The sequence below is a fragment of the Eriocheir sinensis genome, chromosome 1, assembly GCF_024679095.1.
Source record: "Eriocheir sinensis breed Jianghai 21 chromosome 1, ASM2467909v1, whole genome shotgun sequence".
Lineage (NCBI taxonomy): Eukaryota > Metazoa > Arthropoda > Malacostraca > Decapoda > Varunidae > Eriocheir > Eriocheir sinensis.
Window position 1 is genome coordinate 32539999 of NC_066509.1, and position 25026 is coordinate 32565024.

The window sequence follows — 25026 nt, forward strand, 5'->3', positions numbered from 1 at the left end:
CTGACCAATTTATATTCCTCTTTCACTTCTCTCCCCATTGCATTTCCCTCCTCGTCCTCGTTCTCGTCCTTGTCCTCGTTCTCGTCCTCGTCCTCGTCCTCCTCCTCCTCCTCCTCCTCCTCCTCCTCCCAACACACACACACACACAAAAAAAAAAAAACCCGTTTACAGACAACAACAAGCTTAGTTCTGCGAAATCATTCAACACACACACACACACACACACACACACACACACACACACACACACACACACACACACACACACGTCGGTAGCCAGACATGACTAATAAACGGACGAATCTTTAATGTAATATTACTCTCTCTCTCTCTCTGCGTGTACTTATGGAATGTGACAGGCGGAGCCTACAAGAAGATTTGCGTAAAATATCAGATTGGTCAGTAAAATGGGAAATGCCTTTTAATATAAACAAGTACCAGATTCTGCAGGTTTTATCTAGAATTATAAAGAAGGACTATGACATGTGCGGCGTTAAACTTAAAGGCGTTCACTCGGTCAAAGATCTTGGCGTCATAGTCGCGTCTAACCTCAAGTTTTCCCAGCAGTGCAACGAGTCCGTTAAAAAAGCAAACAGAATGATCGGTTTGATTAAGAGAAATTTTTAATTCAAGAATAAAGATGTTACGCTACCTTTGTATAACAGTTTCGTCAGACCTCATTTGGAGTATGCCGTGCAGTTTTGGTCTCCCTACCATACGAAAGACATTGCTAAATTAGAAGGTGTTCAGCGTAGAGCAACCAAGATGATTCCTTCATTTCGAAACAAGCCCTACGAGGAAAGGCTGTCACATCTAAACCTGATTTCTCTTGAAAAACGCCGCCTCAGAGGAAAACTGATCGAGTGCTTTAAAATACTTAACAACAGTTTTACCAACGTGGATCCGACCAAGCTGTTTGTGATGGATGATTCGACGCGACGAGAAATAATGGCGCTAAACTCAAATGTAGACAAGTTCATTCAGATTGCACAAAATTCTTCTTCACTAATGCTGTCGTTCGAGACTGAAACAGATTGCCACCATCAGTGGTGCAGTGTAACTCGATTACATCGTTTAAAAATAATCTTGACCGCTATCTCCTCCATCTAAATGTTCACTAGGTCAGTTTCAACGCCATGGTGGCTGCATAACAACTGTCACTTATTTAGGACAGACCATAGTTCGGGCCTTAGGCCCTGTGAGGTCTGGTTATCTGTGTAATTCTATGTAATTCTCTCTTACCGTTGGCGGAGGACGCGAGGACGAGGACGACGACGATGAGGAGTTGAAGGTGGAAGTGGATGTGAAGGTGGAGGAGGTGGAGGCCCAGGTAGTTTACAGGTGGAGGTGACGCTGGTGGTGGTGGTGGTGGTGGTGGTGGTTGGGGGGTATCGAAGTGGGGGTCAAGTTGTTGCAATGCGAGTTTTAGGGACATCTGCGCCACCTGGTGAGGCGATTTGGCACTCTGTTGTTGTTGCTCTTGGCCACATGTTGTTGTTTTGTTTTCTCTTATATTTTCCTTCAGCCTTGTTTCAGTATTTCACTTTCTTAACACTTGATAGAGACAGACAGACAGAGAGACAGACAGACAGAAGGAAAGAAAATAAGATAAAAATAGGTCAGAGAATGGATGCGGACAGACTGACAGACAGACAGACAGATACAGAGACAGAAGAATAGTAGTAATATACGCGGGAAGAAAACAAATAATTCGGTCGGAGAACGAGAGAGTGGATAAAAAGTGGACGACACAAGAAGACTGGGAAGGAAGATAAAACTAGAAAAGAATAATGGAGGAAGAGGATTAAGAGATTGTTAGAGGAGGAGGATGAGAGAGAGAGAGAGAGAGAGAGAGAGAGAGAGAGAGAGAGAGAGAGAGAGAGAGAGAGAGAGAGAGAGAGAGAGAGAGAGAGAGAGAGAGAGAGAGAGAGAGAGAGAGAGAGAGAGAGAGAGAGAGAGAGAGAGAGAGAGAGAGAGAGAGAGAGAGAGAGGTAAAAATATAAGAGATAAGAAAGAGATGAACAGAGAGAAGCGGAATGCAAAGAAAAATAATAAAGCGCAGGAAACAAGAGGAGAAGCAGAAACAAAAGAGAAGCCAAGAGGAAGAAGAGGAAGAAGAAACTTTAAAACTCTTGATCACTGTATTTATTTATCTTCTTTTACTCTTTTTTTATCTCCCTTTCTATCTTCGTTCTCACCTTCCTCCTTATTTATGCATCTATTTATTTATTCTCATTTTTCTTGCTAGTCTCCTCTCAGTCTGTCTTTTGTTCTATCTCTTGTATCCCTTTTCTCACCTTTCTCTTATCGTCCTCTTAATGAATGAGTCTGTTTAATCCTCTTTTTTGCTTATCTCCTTTCAGTCAGCCTTTTCCTTCCCTCATTGTCTATCTGTTCACCTTCCTATCTTGCTCTTTAGCTATGTATCTATTTACTCCTTTTCTTGCTAATCTCGTCTGTCTTTTTTTCTTTTCTAACATCTTCTCTCGGTCTTTGCACCTTCCTCCCTGTCCTCCTCTTTATTTCTATGTCTATTTATTTATTCCTCCTCTAGCGCGTGATCTTCTGTGCATCTTCCTCATTGTTTCGTCTTCCTCGGGCCAGAACAAAACCCGGAGCAAAAGTGGCTTGAGCAAACACACACACGCACACGCGCACGCGCACACACACACACACACACACACACACACACACACACACACACACACACACACACACACACACACACACACACACACACACACACGTTCTCTGTATCCGTGTATCTCTTCTCACTAGCCTTCCCAACTTCGCGGAAACCTGTGACGAGAAGCAAAGGTTCACTTGTGTTATTTGTTTTCTCTGCGTCCCTCGAATCGTATTGACACCTATTGACACCGAAACAACAACAACAATAAGAACAAGGACAGAAACAACAACAGAAGCAACAACATAACAATAAAGGGAATGAAAGAGGAAGTGTTTTAAAAAGGAACGTAAAGTATAATATGACAAATCGTATAACTAAGGTTTGTTTTTATAGTTTCCTTTATCGTGTTTGTTATGTGTGTGTGTGTGGGGGTGGGGGTGGGGGGGTAGGCAGGTAGAGATATATATATATATATATATATATATATATAGAGAGAGAGAGAGAGAGAGAGAGAGAGAGAGAGAGAGAGAGAGAGAGAGAGAGAGAGAGAGAGAGAGAGAGAGAGAGAGAGAGAGAGAGAGAGAGAGAGAGAGAGAGAGAGAGAGAGAGAGAGAGAGAGAGAGAGAAAGCACCAAAAAAAACACACACACACACACACACACACACACACACACACACACACACACACACACACACACACACACAGGTGTAGGGCAAGAACAAACATACTTTCTCAATTATTACTTCCTCCTTTACCATCGTCATCACCACCACCATCACCGGTCCGGTAGCTCAATGGATAGAGCGTCTGCCTCACAACCAGAAGGACCAGGGTTCGATATTCCGGCCGGGAGAAAGCTAAGTTGCATTTATCTTCTTTCACGTGTTGCCCCTGTTCACCTAGCAGTGAGTAGGTACGCGACGTCAGGCAAGGAAATGTGACCTCGTTGTCGCGGTGTGTTGTGTGTGAGTGATCTCAGTCTTACTCAAAGATCGGTACTACGAGCTCTGTGCTCTTCCGTAGGGGAACGGCTGGCTGTCACGAGAAAGACCCGCAGCAGACCAAGAGGTGAATCTCACACACACACACACACACACACACACACACACACACACACACACACACACACACACACACATACACACACACAGAACAGGTATCAAGGAGTCAGTAGCCAGACATAACTTTAATAAACAAACGAATCTTTACTTATAACTCTCTCTCTCTCTCTCTCTCTCTCTCTCTCTCTCTCTCTCTCTCTCTCTCTCTCTCCTTACCGTTGGCGGAGGATGCGAGGACGAGGACGACGATGATGAGGAGTTGAAGGTGAAGATGGAGGAGGTGGAGGCCCAGGTGGATTACAGGTGGAGGTGGAGGAGGTGGTGGTGATGGTTGAGGTAGTGGCGGTGGTTGTGGTGGTGACCTCCGTGGTGGTGGTGGTGGTGGTTGCGGGGTATCGAAGTGGGGGTCAAGTTGTTTCAGTGCGTGGTTTAGGGACATCTGCGCCACCTGGTGAGGCGATTTCACAGTCTTTGCTGTTGTTGTTCTTTGCCACATTTTTTTCTCTTTATATTCCTTCAGCCTTGTTTCAGTATCTCACTTTCTTTACACTTGATAGAGACAGACAGACAGAAGAAGGAAAGAAAAGAAGTTAAAAGTAGGTCTGAGAATGGATACGGACAGACTGACAGACAGACAGAGACAGACAGACAGATACAGAGAGAGAAGAATAGCAATAATATACACGGAAAGAAAAAAAAAATAGGTCACAAAACGAGAGAGGGGATAAAAAGTGGACGACACAAGAAGTCACGGAAGGAAGATAAAATTAGAAAAGAAAAATGGAGGAAGAGGATTAAGAGATTGTTAGAGGAGGAGGACGACGAGAGAGAGAGAGAGAGAGAGAGAGAGAGAGAGAGAGAGAGAGAGAGAGAGAGAGAGAGAGAGAGAGAGAGAGAGAGAGAGAGAGAGAGAGAGAGAGAGAGAGAGAGAGAGAGAGAGAGAGAGAGAGAGAGAGAGAGAGAGAAGGGACAGTCGCTGGATTAAGTCACACACACACACACACACACACACACACACACACACACACAGGACACCGCTTCGATAGCTCAGTCGGTTAAAGCTCTGCGCTGCTAGGCTTCGCTGGCTGACAGATGGAAGTTGGAGCCCCGCTCAGGCCGGGATTTTTCCTCTGACAAGGAGTGGTTACTGTCCCCCCATGAACAAGGGGGATGGGGTGTGTGGTGTGTGAGGTCCTGGCAGTACCCAGAGATCGACTATAATGAGCTCTTGTCGGAAGGGTACTTGCCGGCGACGACGAGTCCAGCTCATAATGAGGGCGTGGTGAATTACACACACACACACACACACACACACACACACACACACACACACACACTCCCTCCAACACCGTCATGTTATTTTCCTAACGTAGTAAAAAAATAAAGTATTTGCAAACCTTTTATATATAATTTTTGAGGAACGAAAATAAATGTAAAAAAAAATAAAAGAAATGGCGGGATAGAATAAACACGTGAGAAATCATTGAAGGAAGGGGAAAAAATAACATATTTCTCGGGCGTGAAGTGTGATTGTTTAAAGTACAGGACAGGTGAAGGCTGGTAGAAACTACTTATTGACCACTTCTACTAATCGTACATCACCTCAACGCTTGCACGCAAAACAAACAATAAAGAAAACACGGATTTCAAAAAAATGTAAGAAGGTAAAGAGCAGGTAGCAAAAGGTAGACATAAGCTTGATTAATGATCACTTCTAATACTTGTCAGTCACCTCAACGCACATCAAAACAAAACATTCAAAACTAACAACAAACAAAACAACTCAAGGGAAAACAGGTAAATAAAGAAAATGCGAGAGGAGTTGAGGCTCAGAAAAGAAGAAAATGGGCTAGAAAAAAGAGCCACTTGTCCGATCTCCAGCTCATTACCTCTTAATAATAACAGTAATCTAGACGCCGCATAACCACGAGTCTTGCAGTGAAAAAAAGGTTACAGTGCCGGTATATCCACTGGAGGCACTGTCCGGCACGCACGACCCGGCACCTGAGGGCGGCGCGGCACTGCGGGGCGCGAGGGTTGGCACTGAGGGTCGCTGAGGGCGGGCCTGAGAGGCTGAGGCGAGGCGGGAGAGCCGAGGTGAACCACCCTCTTTGCACCACGTCCAGCCAGATACTGAGACTGAGACTGCCACTGCCTGGCTGGCCCACTGAGCTCACACGCCCTCCACCTCCTCATCCGTCCTCCTCCTCCCCATACATCCCTCCCTCTCTTCCTCTTCTTCCTTTTCCTGCATATGTTTTTTGTGTGTGTGGGTGGGGGGGGGGGTGGGGGAACATTGAAACATTGAAACATTTTATTATCCCTTTATACAATTATGTATTTACACACAGTGCAGGGAGCCCATTTAAAGCTTTTTGGGCAGTACTGGAAACTTAGATGCCGGATATATATATATATATATATATATATATATATATATATATATATATATATATATATATATATATATATATATATATATATATATATATATATATATATATATATATATATATATATATATATATATATATATATATATATATATATATATATATATATATATATATATATATATATATATATATATATATATATATATATATATATATATATATATATATATATATATATATATATATATATATATATATATATATATATATATATATATATATATATATATATATATATATATATATATATATATATATATATATATATATATATATATATATATATATATATATATATATATATATATATATATATATATATATATATATATATATATATATATATATATATATATATATATATACATATATATATATATATATATATATAATAATAATAATGATGATAATAATGATGATAATAATAATAATAATAATAATAATAATAATAATAATAATAATAATAATAATAATAATAATAATAATAATAATAATAATAATAGTAATAATAATAATAATTAACATTGTGATAATTATAAAGTAATAGTAGTAAATAATAATTAAAGTGATAATATGAACACAATATCATTAGTACAAAAATTGTAATTGATTTATAAAAATAATATGGTAGTACTGTAAATGATAATGTAAGTAGTAATAGTATTAATACAATAATAATAGTATAAGGTAATAATTGATTAAGCTGAGGACACACTCTGACAGATGAAACATGGACTTAATAATTATAATTGAGAGAAATGTTTTTTTAAATTGTTTTTTAAAGGAGTGTATTGAATTTAGAGCTTTAATATTATTAGGAATATAATTCCAGGTTTTAGGTCCTGAATAAGAAAGTGAGTGTTGAAAAAGTGTTAAATTATGGGCAGGTGTACGTAAATTTTCATGAGTGCGGGTGAAATAAGTATGTTGTGGCTGTAAGGACACGGAGGTTTCACTTTTGATATTTTTATACATGTAAATATCAATTTGTTGCTTATTTATGTCAAAAAGTTTTAAGGAATTTGTTTCTTTAAAGAGAGGTTGTGTGTGGGCAAAGTAGTCACTGTTTGTAATAATTCTTATTATTTTCTTTTGAAATCTAAACAGAGGTAACAGGTGTGTGGGGTAGGTGTTGCACCAGATAGGTGTACAGTAATACAGGTGTGGTAAAACATGTGCGTTATATAACATTTTCAAAACATCAATGGGCATTAATTCTTTAATTTGATATAACAGAGATACTAGCCTGGATAATTTAAGGATTTGGTTTGTTACGTGATGCTTAAAGGTCATGGTATCATCATACGTTATTCCTAATAATGTATGTTTATTAGTTCTGCTTATAATGTCATGGGAAAAACAGGACGGAAGCATTGGTGATGACTAATTAGTAAATAGCATATAAAATGTTTTGTTTAAGTTTACTGTTAATCTATTACTCAGACACCATTTATGAAAGATTTGTAGGTCAGTGTTTGCAGTATGTATCATGTCAGTAGGATTTTCACCAGTAATATTTAAGGTTGAGTCATCTGCGGAAAGGATTGTTTTAAGGTTTGTAAATATGTAAGTAATATCATTTATATATAAGAGAAACAGGATTGGACGTAAGACACTTCCCTGTGGAACACCGTATTGAATAGGTAGAGATGCAGATAGACAAGTGTGGAATTTGGTTGATTGAGTTCTGTGGGACAAATAATCCTGAAAGCAGTCATGAATAATACCTCTAATTCCATAGTAATACAACTTACGTAATAATATATCGTGTCTGACTGTATCAAAAGTTTTGGTGAAGTCAACAAAGATGCTTAATAATGACTGTTTATTATCTAAAGTGTTATAGATTTCTTCTGAATAAGTTCTTAAGGCATCGAAAGTGTTTAGACCACAACGAAAACCAAACTGACTTGGATTAAGTATGTTTTTAGTTTCAAGATAATTTATGAGGAATTTTTTCATTACTTTTTCAAAGATCATAGAAAAAACATTTAATAAGGATATTGGTCTATAATTACTTAATTCATCTTTGGGGCCTTTCTTATGGATGGGGGCAACAGTTACATGTTTTAGGAGTTGAGGAAATTTGCCATTATTGATAAAATTATTAAAGAGTATGGACAAGGGTATTGCAAGTTGTTTTTTGCTGGTTTTTAATACAGATACTGGAATTTCATGCACATTGCACTTTTTGTTTTTAAGGGAATGAATTACAGTAATTACATCTTGGGGGATAATTATAGGAATTGTCATTGAATGGGGAAAGTCACCTTGAAGAAAGCTGAGAGGGTCTGTGGTGGAAGGTGGTAGACTGTGATCTAGTTTAGGTGCAACATTTGTGTAAAATTCATTAAAAGCTTGTGCAATTTGTAAAGGTTCAGAGAGTTTTTTACCACTACAGATTATGTTATTTGTGGAACTCTTCTTATGGTCATGATTAGAAAGTTGGTGGATTGTTCGCCATATTTTACGGGTGTTATTTTTAAAATTAGTGAATTGAGCCATATAGTAAGATTTTTTAGCTTGTCTTATAGTATTATTTAGGATGTTACGGTATTGTTTGTATTGAGCCTCAGTGACAGCACCAATTTTATAGTCCTTAAATAGATAATTTTTTGTCCTTAGAGAGTTTAGTACTGCCTCTGATATCCAGGGATTGTTTAATCTTTTTTCAGTTATTAATTTAGATTTAAGTGGAAAACAATCACTAAAAGCTTTTTTAATATTGTGTAAGAAAGTTTTACAGTTGCCATTGACATCGTGTTCATTAAGGAGAGCTGGACAGGTGAATGAAGGCAGGTGTTTGTTTGTATGTAGGTGTGCATATGAATTACCTTCCTTTAGCTCATACACACACACACACACACACACACACACACACACACACACACACACACACACACACACACACACACACACGGGCCACTTTCCTTCGTAACCTCACCCCCTTCCCTCCCTTCCCTTCCCCCATCATCAATATTACCTCTCCCTTCTTCCCCTCTCTTCTTCCTCTTTTCTTCCCCTTTCTTCTTCCCTTTGGTTTCCTCTTTCCTCCCCTTTCCTTTTCCACCCCTGTTCACATTTTTTTTTATTATTCCTGTTTTCCATTATCTTCCCCCTTCTCCTCTTTATTTTATTTTCCTCTTCCCCACAATTCCCCTCTTTCTTCTCTTAGCTTATCATATTCTTATTCCCCCTCCTTTTCCGTCTTGTTTCCTATCCCTTCAACTCTTCCTCTCCTTCCCCTTTCCCTCTTTCCACTCGCTTCCTCTCTTTCCCCCCCTTCCTCTTTTCCATCAATTCCCTTCTTTTCAAACTACATTACCTCACCTTTCTTCTTCTTCCCTCTACCCTCCCACCCCCATCCTTCTCTTTACTCTAGTATTTATCCCCTTTCCCTCTTCTCCCCTTTCTTTACCTACCTTTCTGTCCCCTGTCTTTCCCCTTTTCGTTTCTACCCCTTCTTCTAGCCTTCCTCTTCTTCCCACACTAAGTCTCCTTCTTCGCCATTCTCTTTCCCCTCAGCATCCCCTTCCCCTTACCGCTCCCTCTTTTCTTCCCTTGACTTGGCTCCTCCTCCTCCTCCTCAGGGAACTAGACGTCCCTGCCCTGCATAGTCTCAGGTCACCCTTGGACAAGGTGTAATACCTGATCTGTCTCCCGTGCCAGGGTCACGGTGAAGCCTCTGAGCAGCAGCAATGGTGGATTGGACTGCAGGCAGAGGATCTCTTTATGAGACAATGGCTGGAGTTCCAGGGTCCTTGTCAGCTGGACCGTGCCTAACTATTTAGGCCTGCGGTGTAGAGGAGTGTGGCGACCTCTACACTAAAAAGTCTCCCTGGGAACTAGTTGTCGGTGTGAGCTCCCCGTCCCTCCCCTCTATCGACGGTACTCCCATCCCTATTCTGAATAGCAGCTGGTTCTTGTTTTCTCCTGAAAAAGATGTCTTCCGTGGGCCATTTGAGGTTGTACCTCCCGGCTTCTAGGAGGAGTTTCTGAGGGTTTTTCTTATACTCAAGGAACATTTCAACTTTTTGGTCTCTCAGGAAGGGCGTCTGATACTCTCTAGAGTTGGTGGAGAACACCTGGAGACAGGTGCCACTGGCCAGGCCTCGAAAGGGTCGCAGAGTTGGGTTAGACGTTTCGGAAAGTTGGAATGAATTGCTGGTTCCTCTCCTCCCTTGCTAGCTCTGCTCTGAGTGACTACGCCGGCCCCGTTCTATGGGACAAAACTTCGAGGACAATAGCTGACAAGCGCCGGGTTGGGAAAGTCTCTCTCGTGACCGAGGCTCAGGACAAGCGATTGGTCTTTGAAGCGTTTTCAAGACCCTGTGGGAGCGAACTCCCAATGTTGGAGGCATCTAACACAGCAGTATCTAGTTTCCATGCCCAATTTTTATTCAATTCAATTTATGGTCACACTTTAAGTTATTTCGAAAGCGCTTTTAATATTTGCTCAAACTTTTAACTCGCTTAAATTTCTAACAATGCCTTCGATCCTAAAGTGTGACGTCTGTCCCGGACGATTTGCAGCTCAGTACTTCCAGCTGAGTAGAACTTGCCGCCTCTGCGTTCAAAGATTACAACTTCAGAAGGCTGTGAGTGAATGGAAAGTCAAACATAATGATCTTGAAAAGAAATTCGAAGCCCTTCATGAATTTGTTGCAAATAATGTGGCAGTGACTCCACCATCGATGGTGGAGAGGCCCTCCACCGAGACTGCCCCCTCCAGACGAATCTCCTGCTTCACGGGAGGACGTATTACCTGCCTCACAGGCTAGCTCCCAGCCTGCCTCACAGGACAACCGCCAGCCTGCCTCACAGGCTGACCCCCAGCCTGCTTCACAGGAAAACCCCCCAGCCTGCTTCACAGGCTAACTCCCAGCCTGCCTCACAGGACAACTTCCAGCCTGCCCCACTTAACGCTTCTCTTCCTGCTTCACAGGAGGTCGGGTTCCAACCTGTAAGGAATGGAACCAAACCGAAGCTGGCAACCAAGGATTTACTGACCCCCACTACCTTCAATAGGTTCCAGGTGCTGGCAGACACCATGGAGGATGAGTTTGAGACTCGCCTAGTTGGGGACTCCATGGTGCGTGGCCAGCTGGTTGAGTTATGTGGTCGTTCATCAAACGGCCGCAGAAAACGTAACTGCTATCCAGGAGCCAGATTGACGACATCACCGCAGCGTGCGATGATGTCACGAAAAATGCCGATCGAAACACCCTCTTTGTCATTCACGCGGGGACAAATGACGTAGAGACAACCCGTTCTGAGGAACTGCTTGAGAAATACCGCCGCATGATCAAGCAATATAAACGTAAAACGGATGCCAGTAACATCATAATCTCAGGAATCCTCCCGAGGGTCGGTGCCGACTCTAACTTTTACAGTAAGTCCTTCAGCACAAACAACAGACTTCAGTCCCTTTGCTCACATGAAAACGTCCAGTTCGCTAACTTGTGGAACAGTTTTTACTACTATTCAGACTTGTTCCTTGTTGGCATCCACTTAAACCCTGTTGGAGCAGCCTGTTTCGGGAGGCTGCTCTGTGACCAAGTGGCTCTTCGAAAGCCAAAAACGCGGAGGCAAGAACACCAGCAGCTCCACCGTAAGAGAGCACTCAACCTCGAAACACCTGACTCGAATCACATTAAAGCTTGCTATGTAAACGCTCGCAGCCTACGTAACAAATTTGAAGACTTAGAAGTCCTCGCAGCTACAAATCATTATCACATCATCGGAGTCACAGAATCTTGGATAGACACTTCAAATAGAGATTTCATTGCGGAATATAGATTACCGGGTTATACCATCTTTAGTCATGAAAGAGAGAACAGACAGAGTGGAGGCGTTATCTTTTATATCCACAACTCTCCATCCAGTATCCGTGAAAACAGATATTATAACCAATGTAGACACGGTCTTCATTGAAATTAAAAATAAATCTCGTAAAATAGTAATTGACTTATCTACAGACCGCCAAGGCACTTTTGATATCGACTACGCAATTAGTGAATTATTATTAGAAACAAGTAGCAGTTGCGAGGCAGTAATTGTTGGAGACTTTAACTTGCCAGTGAAAAGATGGGGTGAACCGTTGAACTGTCATACAGGGCTCGACCTGTACACAAATTTACTAGAAAGTGATTTACATCAACACGTTCAAGAACGGGAAAATAATATACTTGACCTTATCTTTCAACGACAGCTGATCTAGTTAACGAAGTAAATGAGGGTCCATTTTTTTGCTCAAGCGATTACCGAAAAATCACATTCAGCATCAATATGAAAGAAAGTAAAGTAACTCCTAGTAAAGAAAAGGTGCCTGATTATCAGAGAGCGAATTTCGTAAAACTCCGATCAATTTAAATAATTCTGACTGGACTGAAATCTCGGCGGAAACAGATATTGATAAATCTTGGGGGGCCTTCACCACAATATTGAACAAAGCCATAGCATAAAGTCACTCACTTGTGGTATCGGACCGCTTGCTAATGATAATGGTAACCACACGAACGATAAAAATGAAATGGCTACAGTCCTAAATAACTTTTTCGCATCCGTATCTACCGACGAAGATTGTTTATCACCTCAATCGCCGGAGGTCAGAAGGACCGAAAATATGTTAAGTGGCGTGATATTTTACACACAATTGAAAAGATTAAAGTAAGCAAAGCTCCTGGTCCAGACAAAATTACCCCTAGGGTCTTAAAAGAAATCAAACATCAAATTTGTAAACCGCTCTCCATCATATTCAATAAATCTTTAACAGCTGGAAAACTTCCGTCGGATTGGAAACTAGCAAATGTCACACCAATTTTCAAAAAGGGGGACAAGTCTCATCCAGGAAACTATCGACCAATTAGCCTGACATCGATTGTTTGTAAGTTAATGGAGACTATCATTCGCGACAATATGGTGAAATTCTTCGAAGAAAATAATATAATAAATAATTCGCAACATGGCTTCCGTAGTAAACGTTCGCGTTTAACTAACTTAATTGATTTTTTTCATTATATATATTTTTGAGGTGTTCGATGAAAGCAGATCAGTAGATATCATATATCTGGATTTTCAAAAGGCATTTGATAAGGTCCCCCACCAACGATTGCTCAGCATACTATTGGCGCACGATATCTCGAGTAACATTCACAATTGGCTTGTGGACTGGCTCTCTGAGCGGAAACAGAGAGTAGTTCTAAACGGTGTTACATCTAACTGGCTCGATGTCAGAAGCGGCGTACCTCAAGGATCAGTGCTTGGCCCCATGCTCTTCTTAATTTATGTTAATGATATCGATGATGGGCTCACTTGCAAAGTATCAAAATTTGCTGATGACACAAAAATTGCTAGTAAAGTAACTGCGACACTCGACGAAGAAGCTTTACAATCAGATCTAGATCGACTTGCACATTGGGCCAATCAATGGCAAATTAAATTTTACGTTGACAAATGTAAAGTGTTGCACATCGGAAAAAAAATAACAATCGCGTTCGGTACGTAATGAATGGCCAACAACTTTCTGCAGTAAGTACGTAAAGAAAACGATCTTAGAATCAATATATCAAACGATTTAAAGCCCGGTCAGCATTGTTCAGAGGTAGTTAAAACTGCAAACAAATTGGCTGGCTTCATCGGACGAGTCTTTAATAATAAATCGGAAAAAAGTAATATTAAAACTGTATAATTCGTTGGTTCGACCCCGTCTAGAGTACTGTGTACAGTTTTGGTCTCCCTATTACAGAAAAGACATAGAAAAGTTGGAACGGGTTCAACGAAGAGTAACAAAGATGATTCCTAGGTTGAGAAATTTATCATATGAACAAAGGCTTAAAGAAGTAAATTTATTCAGTCTATCAAAACGAAGAATGCGAGGCGATCTAATCGAGGTGTTTAAAATGTTTAAAGGATTCAGTGATATTAATGCGGAAGATTACTTTACAATTGATCGATCAAATAGAACAAGAAGAAATCACAATTTGAAGATGAGTGGTAAAAGATTCTCGTCGCACGAAGCTAAACACTTCTTCTTCAATCGAGTTGTTGATGTTTGGAACTCTCTACCTTGTGATGTCGTTGATAGTACAACAGTTACGGCCTTCAAGAATAGATTAGACAAGTATTTTGAATCCAACCAGCAACTAGATATTACTCATTGTCGTAATAACTTTAAGTTCTTTCGAATACTGGTGTCCTTGTCCGCTTTTATCGCCCGGTTAGTGATAGCAGTAATGGTAGTTCTTTCCTCTTTCCTACATAATTTCCATGCAGTTTTTCCATGCTGCATGGTTCTTTTTCCTTTCCTGCCAGCTTTGGCTGGAGGGATGGGGGGGTGGGGAGGAGCCTGCCTTTGCTGTCCTTCATCTTCCACCTTTGATTAGATAGTTAGTGTAGCTTGTCACAAACAGCCTCGTAAGGACCTGCAGGTCTGCTGTTGTTTGTTCTTCCTTTGTGTTACTTTGTGTTCCTCCTCCTCCTCCTCGCCCCATTGAAGCCATTGATCAACTGCCCATATCACCTAGTATGTGAACGCAGGTGAGGCATCATTAATTCACCTTAAAGTCCAGGTGACACCCCCTCCGCCTCATCATTGGTTCACCTGTGGGATTAATAGTATTTGTATTTTTGTGGCTTGGTGAAGGACTTGGAGTTTTTTTTACGGATCAAGGGGTGAGGGAAGAGTGTTGGTGGTGAGGGGGGTAGTGACGATGGTAATGTTGGTGGGAGGGGGACGTGGTGGTGGAGTGGTGGTGATTGTACTGGTGGTAGTAGTAGTAGTAGTAGTAGTAGTAATATTTGTAGTAGAAGAAGTAGTAGTAGTAGTAGTAGTAGTAGTAATATTTGCAGTAGTAGTTGTAGTGGTGGGGAGGTGTTATTATATATGCACTTACGCTTCCTGGATATTTTTTCGTGTGTTCTCACATTATCTCTCTGTATGTGTTCCTTTCCTTCATGGTTTCTTTCCACAACTTTTAGTTACATTTTATTTTGAGTGCATTTTTGTTGTTCTTCCTTTTACTTTCTTCCTAATTTCCTTACATCATTTCCATTAAATTAATTCTTCCTTCCTTCCTTCCTTCCTATCCTTTCCTTTCTTCGTCTTTCTTTCCTTCGCACCTCTCTTTATAATGTCTTTATATAAATTTTCCCTTCTGTCTTTCCTTTATTCTCTCTGTACAGTGACTTTTTGTTCGTTAAAGTGAGATGATTGTTACTTTTGTTTTCTTTCCATCTCATCGCCATTTCGTCCTCTGTGCTCCTCTTCTTTTCTTCTCCAATGCCTCATCTCCTCCTCCTTCTCCTTCCATCTAACACCTTAATTTCCTCGTCTTAATTATTCCCTTCATTAGCATCGCCTCGACATCTTGTTCTCCCCTCTTCATCCTTCTCTTCCTTTCTTCCTGTCTTCGTCTTATTTTAGTCATTAATTCCCTTTTCTCCTGTCCTTTCACCTTGTTCCTCTTCCTCTTTCTTCTTTAATCATCCTTTTCTCTGATACTCCTCCTCTCTTTTTCCTTTTCCTTTTCCCTGCCATCCTCTACCACCACTTATTCTTTCTTGAAGCACCATTTTCTTCCCCGTTACTTGTCCTCCTCCTCCTCCTCCTCCTCCTCCTCCTCCTCCTCTTCTTCTCTTCCAATGTTCCGTCTTTCATCAATACTTTCCTGTAATCCTTATCTTCCACTTTCATCTCCTTCACCATCACCCACACTTCTTTCTTTCTTCCCTTTCTTCACCCTCCTACTCCCATTCCATTTCTCCTTTCGTTTTTCTTCCAATCCTATTCCACTTTTCTTATCCTTCCTCTTCCTCCTTGTCTTCTACCCTCCCGCTCCACCTCCTTCACCACCTCCTGCTCGTCCTCCTTACCTCTCTGCACACTTCGCCGCCGTCCGCACAACCCGCCACAAACATAAGCGTCCCGCCGCCCGTCGACCGATCGGCGTCGAGGTGCGGCCCGATACAGAATTAGTTGCCGCGCGTGTTCGTCCCATTACACTGTGGAGGCGCTGTGTGCGTGGCCGGAGGCTGTGAGGGAGAGAGGGAGAGAATGGATGGTTTTTTTTTTTTTTTTTTTTTTTTTTACATTGTGGCCTATTGCGCCGGTAGGCTTCTTCCCGGTGGATCCTGATGGTCGGTCCAAGGCTTCTTCCCGGTGGGTCCTGATGGTCGGCCCAGCCCGTTCTGGCGCAGGCGAGTGTTTTTTATAGTGGCGCCATCTTGCATTGGCTCATGCCGCCCTCCCGGAGCTCATTTTTAATCCTAGAATCTAGAGTCCGGGTTGATAGGTGGTCTTCTGGACAGCATGTGGGTAGTTTTAAGCCACTCGGCGGCGGCTGAAAAATCCCAGCTTGGTGGAACCGGTCGGGGATTGAACTCGCGTCCTCCTGAACGCGGGGCCGTCTTGCTATCCATTCAGCCACCGCCTAAGATATAAGGAGGAAGAAGGTGGTAGGGGGAGAGGTAGAGAAAGAGGGTAGAAAGGTAGAGTAGTAGAGAAGGAGGCAAGAAATGATAGATCGAGGGGAGGCAGAGTGATTGAAGTGATGGAAAAGGGTAAAGAAAGAGTAGAGAGATTGAGAGAAAAGGGGAGTAGAGGAGAGATAGACAGATAGAAGAGAAGGTAAAGAGATGGAAGGAGGGTAGAGCAGGTGGAGAGAGAGAGAGAGAGAGAGAGAGAGAGAGAGAGAGAGAGAGAGAGAGAGAGAGAGAGAGAGAGAGAGAGAGAGAGAGAGAGAGAGAGAGAGAGAGAGAGAGAGAGAGAGAGAGAGAGAAGGGGGGCTGGGAGATGTAGAGGAGATGCTGATAGAGAGATTGAAGGAAAGAAGAGTTAAAGAGACAGAAAAAGGTAAAAAGGTAGAAAGAAGAGTATTAAAGGCAGACAGACAGACAGAGAGAATTGATTTTGAAATAGACGAAAATATGTGTACATGTGTCACAGCTATGCATGTTTTTTCTCTTTTATTTAAACTGACGAATCTATTGTACACAACATATTTGTATTTTGCCGACGACACTTTATGCGATCGTTCGAGTAGCATATGTTTCACTGTGCACTTTTCAGGGCTTAGAATGTCACTTTTTTTCTTTTGCATTATTTCAAAAGCCCTTTACACTTGTTCACTGTGTATTTAGCATCACTAGTGGTGTGGGGCATGCTCTTCGCCACCTGTGAGCAGCCACTTTACCTGCTGGGTGGACATATCCTCACTGTTGGCCCTGCTGCAGTGAATGTGTTCCACAGGCGGGACACCCTGGAGGTGAAGGTCCGCTGGTGCTGGCTGGCGCGTGACCTCGGCACCTGACCTGCTCGTGGCTGGAGAGTACCTGCTCGTATCTCTCACAGCCTCTCGCGGGGGTTCAGTCTCGCCAGGTGTGGTACCTTGTACCTGGGCCTTGTGGAACACCACCAGCGCAGCGACGTCCTGGCGGTGCTCCAGAGTGTCTAGATGTATATTATCCTGAGGGGCGGCTGGGGTTGTTCTCCTGTAACAGTCGCTGCACCTGTCGCCCACCTTGTCCAGTCTCTGCAGGTGTGGCAGCGCTGGACATGCAGGTCAGAGCCCTGTACTCCAGGTAGGATTCATTTGGCCTTGTAGAGGAGCATAATTCCTCGCTTGTCGAGGAAATTATCCACTCTACGAAGGGCAGAGACACTTAGGGAGGCTTGGTGGGCGACGTGTTTCAGGTGGCGGTCGAAGCCCAGCTCTCGGTCCAAGTCCACTCCGAGGATCCTGACGTAATCCTGGAGCGGGAGGGTGACGGAGCCAAACATCACCCTTCCTTCGACAGCTTGTGTGGCTGCCGGGGACCGAGAGATCACCATCGCCTGAGTCTTCTCAGGAGCAAAGTTCATCTGCCAGCGCTCCCCCCACTTCCGTATCAAGCGTAGTTGCTGCGTATGCAGAGACTGCTGGCAGACTCCTGAGAAGGTCGTCGATGTACAGATTCCAGAGGACAGGTCCCAGCACAGATCCCTGAGGGACTGAGGCACCCACTGGGAGGTCCTTGGACTGCTGGCCGCCGACGACGACGTAGAGGCTTCTTCCTTGAAGGTAGTCGCTCATCAGCATCAGCAGGTGTCCTTGGATGCCTTTGGCACGAAGCTTCTCCAGCAAGCCCGCGTGCCACACCCGGTCAAAAGCACCCGCGATGTCGAGAGCGACGACAATGGTATCCAGGCCGGTGTCTAGTGAGCCCTGCCAATCCCTGGAGAGGAGCAGCAGGAGGTCTGAAGTGGAGCGGCCAGATCTGAACCCAAACTGCTGGTCAGTGATGACCTCTCTCTCTCTCTCTCTCTCTCTGTTGAATGTATATATATTTTTTCCTGCAACTTTTGAAGGTACGCAAAGTGTGTGTGTGTGTGTGTGTGTGTGTGTGTGTGTGTGTGTGTGTGTGTGTGTGTGTGTGTGTGTGTGTGTCTTGAAAAGTCTAAATTTATATAAGAAAAGTTAGGGCAGGGAGGAAGGTGAGGAGGTGAAGGGAAAGGTGCTGCTGGCGTCTTTGTCAGAGGGGACGACTTTCACGCGAGAGGAAGGGAGGAAGGAGGAGGGAAGGATGGGAAGGGTGGAGAGAAAGAAACATGGAAACATGGAAACATGGACTAGCAGGCAGCAGAAAGCCTGTTGTCTCTATACTAGGCTGCCTGCGTTCAGTGATTCAATCAATCTTTTTGCCATAGGAGTGGCTTGCAGGGAAGGATTAAAGCACTTGTGTATCTACTCTTGGGAACGTTCAGTTCACTCCCGATGCAGCAAAGTGGCGATCAATGCGTTTCTTGAAGGAATTGATGGTCTCTGCGCTAACCACTTCTGCAGGAAGGCTGTTCCAGTGGCGAACAACTCTATTCGAGAAATAACTCCTGCCGATGTCGGTATTGCATCGCTTTGCTTGAATTGTTTTTCCGTTGTTTCTTGTTCTCGGGTTGGTTTATAGCGTGAAGAGTTTGGAGTGATCAACGTTGCTGAGCTTGTTCAAGTACTTAAAGACTTGTATCATGTCTCCCCGCAGGCGTCTCTTTTCCAACGTGAAGAGGTTGAGTCGCTCGAGTCGCTCTTCATAGGGCTTCGTCCTCAGTGATGGTATCATCTTCGTGGCGCGGCGCTGTACTCTTTCAAGTAATTCAATGTCTTTCCTGTAATTAGGAGACCAGAATTGCACGGCGTATTCCAGGTGGGGCCTTATCAGCGAATTGTACAAGGATAACATAACTCCCGGCGTCTTGTATTCGAAGTTCCTCGCTATGAACCCAAGCATTGTATTGGCTTTCTTACAGGCGGACTTGCAGTGTTTTATATGTTTCAAGTCACTGCTGATGGTGACCCCGAGGTCTCTTTCCTCTTGCACAACATGTAGTGGTTCGCCACCCATGTGGTATGTGTGGTTGCTGTTTCTGGATCCGATATGGATTACTTTACACTTGGCAGTGTTGAAGGACATCTGCCATTTTTCTGACCACCGAGTGATCTGGTCCAGGTCTCTCTGGGTAATTTTGCAGTCTGCCGTTGTGAGGGCCTTCCCACCCACCTTTGTGGGAGGAGGCGGAGAAGGAGGCGAAATAGGACGTGTTTATAGTGATATGTATTCGTGTGAGGCGTGAGCGAGTGTGTGTGTGTGTGTGTGTGTGTGGGTGTGGGTGTACATGAGAAACCAAGAACGATCAACTAACTGAATTCTAGTATGTGTGTGTAGTTCTGGGTGTGTGGGTGGAGACATAATGGATTTGCAATAGTGGAAGTGTGGGTGGGTTAGGACTACAGCAGGGTGGAGGGAGGTGGGTGGTGGGTGGATGCTGTGACAGGGGAGGTCAGTGGGAGGGTGGCAGCGTGAGTGGTGGGGGGGGGCTGTGCAGTGAGGTCGGTAGTGGCTCCTCTCTCCCCTAAAGGTATGAGAGTACTGGTATCGCCGGCAATCTGCTTGTAAAGGAAGGGACAGGACACACACTCCCTCACTCTCCTTTTTCCTCCTCCTCCTGTTATCCTCCTTTACATCCTCTTTTTGCTGCTGCTGCTACTCCTAATATTACTGCTACTACCACTACTTCTACTACTACTACTACTGCTGCTACTACTACTACTACTACTACTACTACTCGTTATTAACTTCTTATCCTTATTCTTCTATCTCTGGTCCTGGGGCCGCAATGAGGGGAAGGAGGGATGCGAATGGGGATTGTCTGGGCAGTTTTGCAATAAGTGAGGGAAAGGAAGGAGAGGCGAGGAGGAAAGATGAGATGAGAGAATTTGTAAAGGAAGGAGGAGGCGGAAGAGTAGAACAAGTAGGAAATGAAAGAAATGAGAAGAGGAGTAGAACAAGTAGGAAGGAAGGGGGAGAGTGGCAAGGGAGAAAATATCAAATGAGGGAGATTATAAAAAAAGGAAATAAACGAAAAGGAAAGCAAGTAGGAAAGAAGGGGAAACTAGAAAGGAAAGGTGATACGAGAAAAAATATAGAGGAAAGTAGGAAGAGGTGAAGCCAGGGAGGAATGAAGGAATGGAGAACAAATCGGGGGATGATGAAGAAAAGGAAAAGGAAAAATGTAAAAGATGAGCAGGAGAAGATCAGGGAACGGAAAAGAGACGAGAAGAAAGAGGAAAAAAATATTAAGTAAAGCAAGAAGATAAGGAAGAAAGGACTGAAATAAAAAAGTACAAGAAAATGGAACAACAAAAAAGTAGGGAAAGCAAACTGAGGAGGTGGAAAGGAAAGGAAAAACAGGAGGAAGAGAGAAAGCAAGAAACCATAACAATAAAACGATGAAGAGTACTTAAGAGATAGAGAGAATAAAGGGGAGAAAATGATGAAGAAAAAGAGACAAACTGAGCATGAAGGGAGAGGAAGAGGAGGAGGAGGAGGAGGAGGAGGAGGAGAATGACCTGAGTTAAGGAAGAGGAAGAAAGAAAAGGAAGCGGAAGTTGGAGGAAGAGACTTGTTGAAGTATTAGTTCGAGATAATAGTGAAACTTGCCGTGAGGGCAAAGAAGGACAGGTAGTTGTGGATAGATTACTACTACTACTAGTAGTAGTAGTAGTAGTATGGTAATAGTAGAGTAGAGAGAGAGAGAGAGAGAGAGAGAGAGAGAGAGAGAGAGAGAGAGAGAGAGAGAGAGAGAGAGAGAGAGAGAGAGAGAGAGAGAGAGAGAGAGAGAGAGAGAGAGAGAGAGAGAGAGAGAGAGAGAGAGAGAGAGATAGTAAGAAAGAAAGAAAACCAACAGAGTACAAAGGGAAGGGAAATGAACAAAGATGAAAGGAAAAGGGAAGACAGGAAAAAAAATAAAAAGCTAAAAGAAAAATGATGAGAATGATAAAAGAACAAGAGAAAAGAGCAAAGGGTCACGGCAATGGGATACGATTTTTTTGCTTTTTTTTGTGTGTCGTTCAGATGGAGAGAGAGAGAGAGAGAGAGAGAGAGAGAGAGAGAGAGAGAGAGAGAGAGAGAGAGAGAGAGAGAGAGAGAGAGAGAGAGAGAGAGAGAGAGAGAGAGAGAGAGAGAGAGAGAGAGAGAGAGAGAGAGAGAGAGTAAAAAAAGAAAAAGTCCTCCTATTACTACGTGCTACACACAAGAATATTCCCAAGGTAGATATGCATGTTGGGTTGCATGTATAATTATTATTAGCAATATTATTATATGCATTTTTTCACACTTTCTCGTATTTTAGTTATTATCTTCATACTGTTATTTTCTCATTATTATTTTCTTGTATATAATTTCTGAAGTCCTTTATTCACTATTTTATATTTTTTCCGTGTTCAGTGTTGGAAGCGTGATGGTATTCGGTTCTCACGGCGTCCTGTTTCTTCCCATGCTTTTATCACGATTCCCACGCTCTCTCTCTTTCACTTTTCCTCCCTACCTATCTATGCATTTCTTCTCCATACCAACGCCCTCATTCGTCCTCCTCCTCCTCCTACTCCTACTCCTACTCCTCCTACTCCTACTCCTCCTACTCCTCCACCTCTTCCTCCTCCTCCTCCTCCCTCCTACTTTCGCTTCTTCATCTTCTAAATTTCCTTCCTCCTCCTCCTCCTCCTCCTCTTAACACTTCTTTATTGTTTTACCTTTACGTTCCTCTCGGTCTGATGGTCTGCCGGTCTTCCTTTTCTCTTTAATGATCTGTGGTTTGTGTTTGCCTTTGTTTCCCTCTGTCTGTCTCGTTGTAACTCGGTTTATTCTTTTTTTTAATCTGTCTGTCTGTCTGTCTGTATCAGTCTACTCCCTTGAGCGAGCATAGGGATTTTTTAGTATAGGCGAGGGAGGGTGGGAGTAATGGGAGTAATGGGAGCAATGGGAGGAGTAATGGGAGAGGACATCTAGCTCATAATATAACCAGGCAGCTTAGAAGCAATTATAAGGGAGTAACAGAGGACGGGCTAAGAATCTTCTATACTAACAGCAGGAGCCTCAGAAACAAGATAGACGTACTAAGGGGTGAAGTTTGTTCAGAAAATTTTGATATAATAGCGATCACTGAGACATGGATAGACACTGCCAATATCAATTTGAGGTCGGAATTTGAAATAACGGGTTATTAGATGTTTCACCAAGACAGAAGGGCAGAAAGGAGGTGGCTTTGCGCTATAAGTTAAAGATTCACTTAAATGTTTAGTTAACAATTCAGTCAAAACTAACATGGATTCAGAATCAGTTTGGGTGGACGTTTACAAAGGGAAAGAAAAACTAACTCTAGGAGTTATGTACAGGGCACCCAACCTTAACAGGCAGGACACGAGTATATTACTACAGGAGATTGGCAGGCGAGTAGGAGTAGAAATGTCTGCGTAATGGGGATTTTAATTATAGGAATATAGACTGGGAAGACCTAGGATTTCCTGAAGTTATACAAGATAATTTCCTTAAGCAGGTAGTTACTGAGCCTACCAGAGGAGATAACATATTAGACTTAGTCCTAACTAATAATGGAAATTTACATGTGAGTTGGAGGTGTGCGGAGAGTTAGGAAATAGTGACCACAGAACGGTTCGTTTTATCTTAGACTGGGCGGTAGCCCGCGAACCAAACACAGTGTTAGTGCCAGATTTTAGAAAAGCAAATTACGAGGGGCTTCAAAGACATCTTGATGGGGTAGACTGGGATAATTTAGGGATTCATGAGAGCCAGAACTGCGGATTGGAGAGCCAGGAGAACCACGTAGGAATGTCTTACAATAATTTAGTTAGAGTAATAGTAGAGGGGCAAGGACAGCATATACCACAGCGAACACTTAGAAAAGAAAACAATGACCCTAAATGGATGACTCGTGGACTAAAACACGAGATAGGGTTAAAAAAGGGAATTTATCAGAAAATAAAGAATGGTGAAACACATCTCAGGGGCCGGTACGTCGAACTATCTAGATTAGTTATGAAAAACACCAGGATAGCAAAAAGGAACTATGAGATCAAAGTAGCAAATGAGGCGAAAAGTAATCGTAAGGGCTTCTTTCAGATGTAAAGAACAAAAACACGGGAGAAAATTGGATCGCTGAAAACAAACACAGGGGAGCTAGTAGAAAATTACGAAAATATGAGCACATTGTTGAACAACTACTTCCTTTCAGTATTCACACAAGAGGATCGAACGACTATTCCGGAAAGGGTTCAGGTGTACGAGGGCGGGGATGGCGATAAATCGAGGGATATAATCATTACCAGGCAAGTAGTTCAGGATGAGATAGATAAGCTTAAGAAGAACAAGTCGCCAGGTCCTGACGGGATATTTCCGAGGGTATTAAAGGAATTAGGTGATGTACTCAGTGACCCACTAACCAACATCTTTAAGATGTCGGTAAATACTGGTTATGTACCGAGCCTATGGAAAGTAACTAATGTGACGCCGATTTTCAAAAAGGGGGACAGGTCAGCTGCTTCAAACTATCGCCCAATTATCTTAACATCGGTTATAGGCAGGATACTGGAGTCCATAATAGCCATGAACATTCAGGATCATCTAGAGGAACATAGCTTAATTCACGACTCGCAGCATGGGTTCACGAAAGGTAGGTCATGCCTCACCAATCTCTTGTCCTTCTACAATAAAGTATTTGAGGGGGTAGACAGAGATGAATATTATGATGTAATCTATCTTGATTTTAGTAAAGCGTTTGATAAAGTTCCTCACCAACGACTGTTGCTTAAATTACAGGCTCACGGAGTAGAGGGTAAATTTTTTAACTGGGTCAAGGCGTGGCTTAGCAATAGGAAGCAAAGAGTGCAAATCAATGGTAAAAGATCTGACTGGGGATGTGTTACGAGTGGGGTCCCACAAGGTTCGGTATTTGGTCCACTTTTGTTTATTATTCATATCAATGACTTAGATACAGGAATTAGTAGTGATGTTAGTAAGTTTGCAGATGATACCAAGATCGGTAGAGTAATTGAGTCGGATCAGGACGCTAGTATTCTCCAGGGTTGTAGATAGGAACAACCCCCCATAAGCAGGTCTGGGTGCGAGAGGGATTTAGGGGTCTTAGTGAGCTCTGATCTCCGTCCAAGGGCACAATGCATTCAAGCTAGAAATCGAGCAAATAGGATACTGGGATTTATTTCAAGGAGCGTAAGCAACAGAAGCGCCGAAGTCTTCCTCAAACTATATTTAGCATTAGTTAGACCTCATCTTGACTATGCGGTTCAGTTCTGGTCTCCTTATTATAGAATGGATATCAAAATGTTAGAATCAGTGCTGAGGAGGATGACTAAGATGATTCAGGGGTTGAGAAACTTGCCATACGAGGAGAGACTCAAACAGTTAAACTTGCATTCTCTAGAAAGGCGAAGGGTGCGTGGAGACATGATCGAGGTTTATAAATGGATGAAGGGCTTTAATAAGGGATACATTCATAAGGTTTTGTTGGTAAGAGAACCGGGTAGGACACGAAGT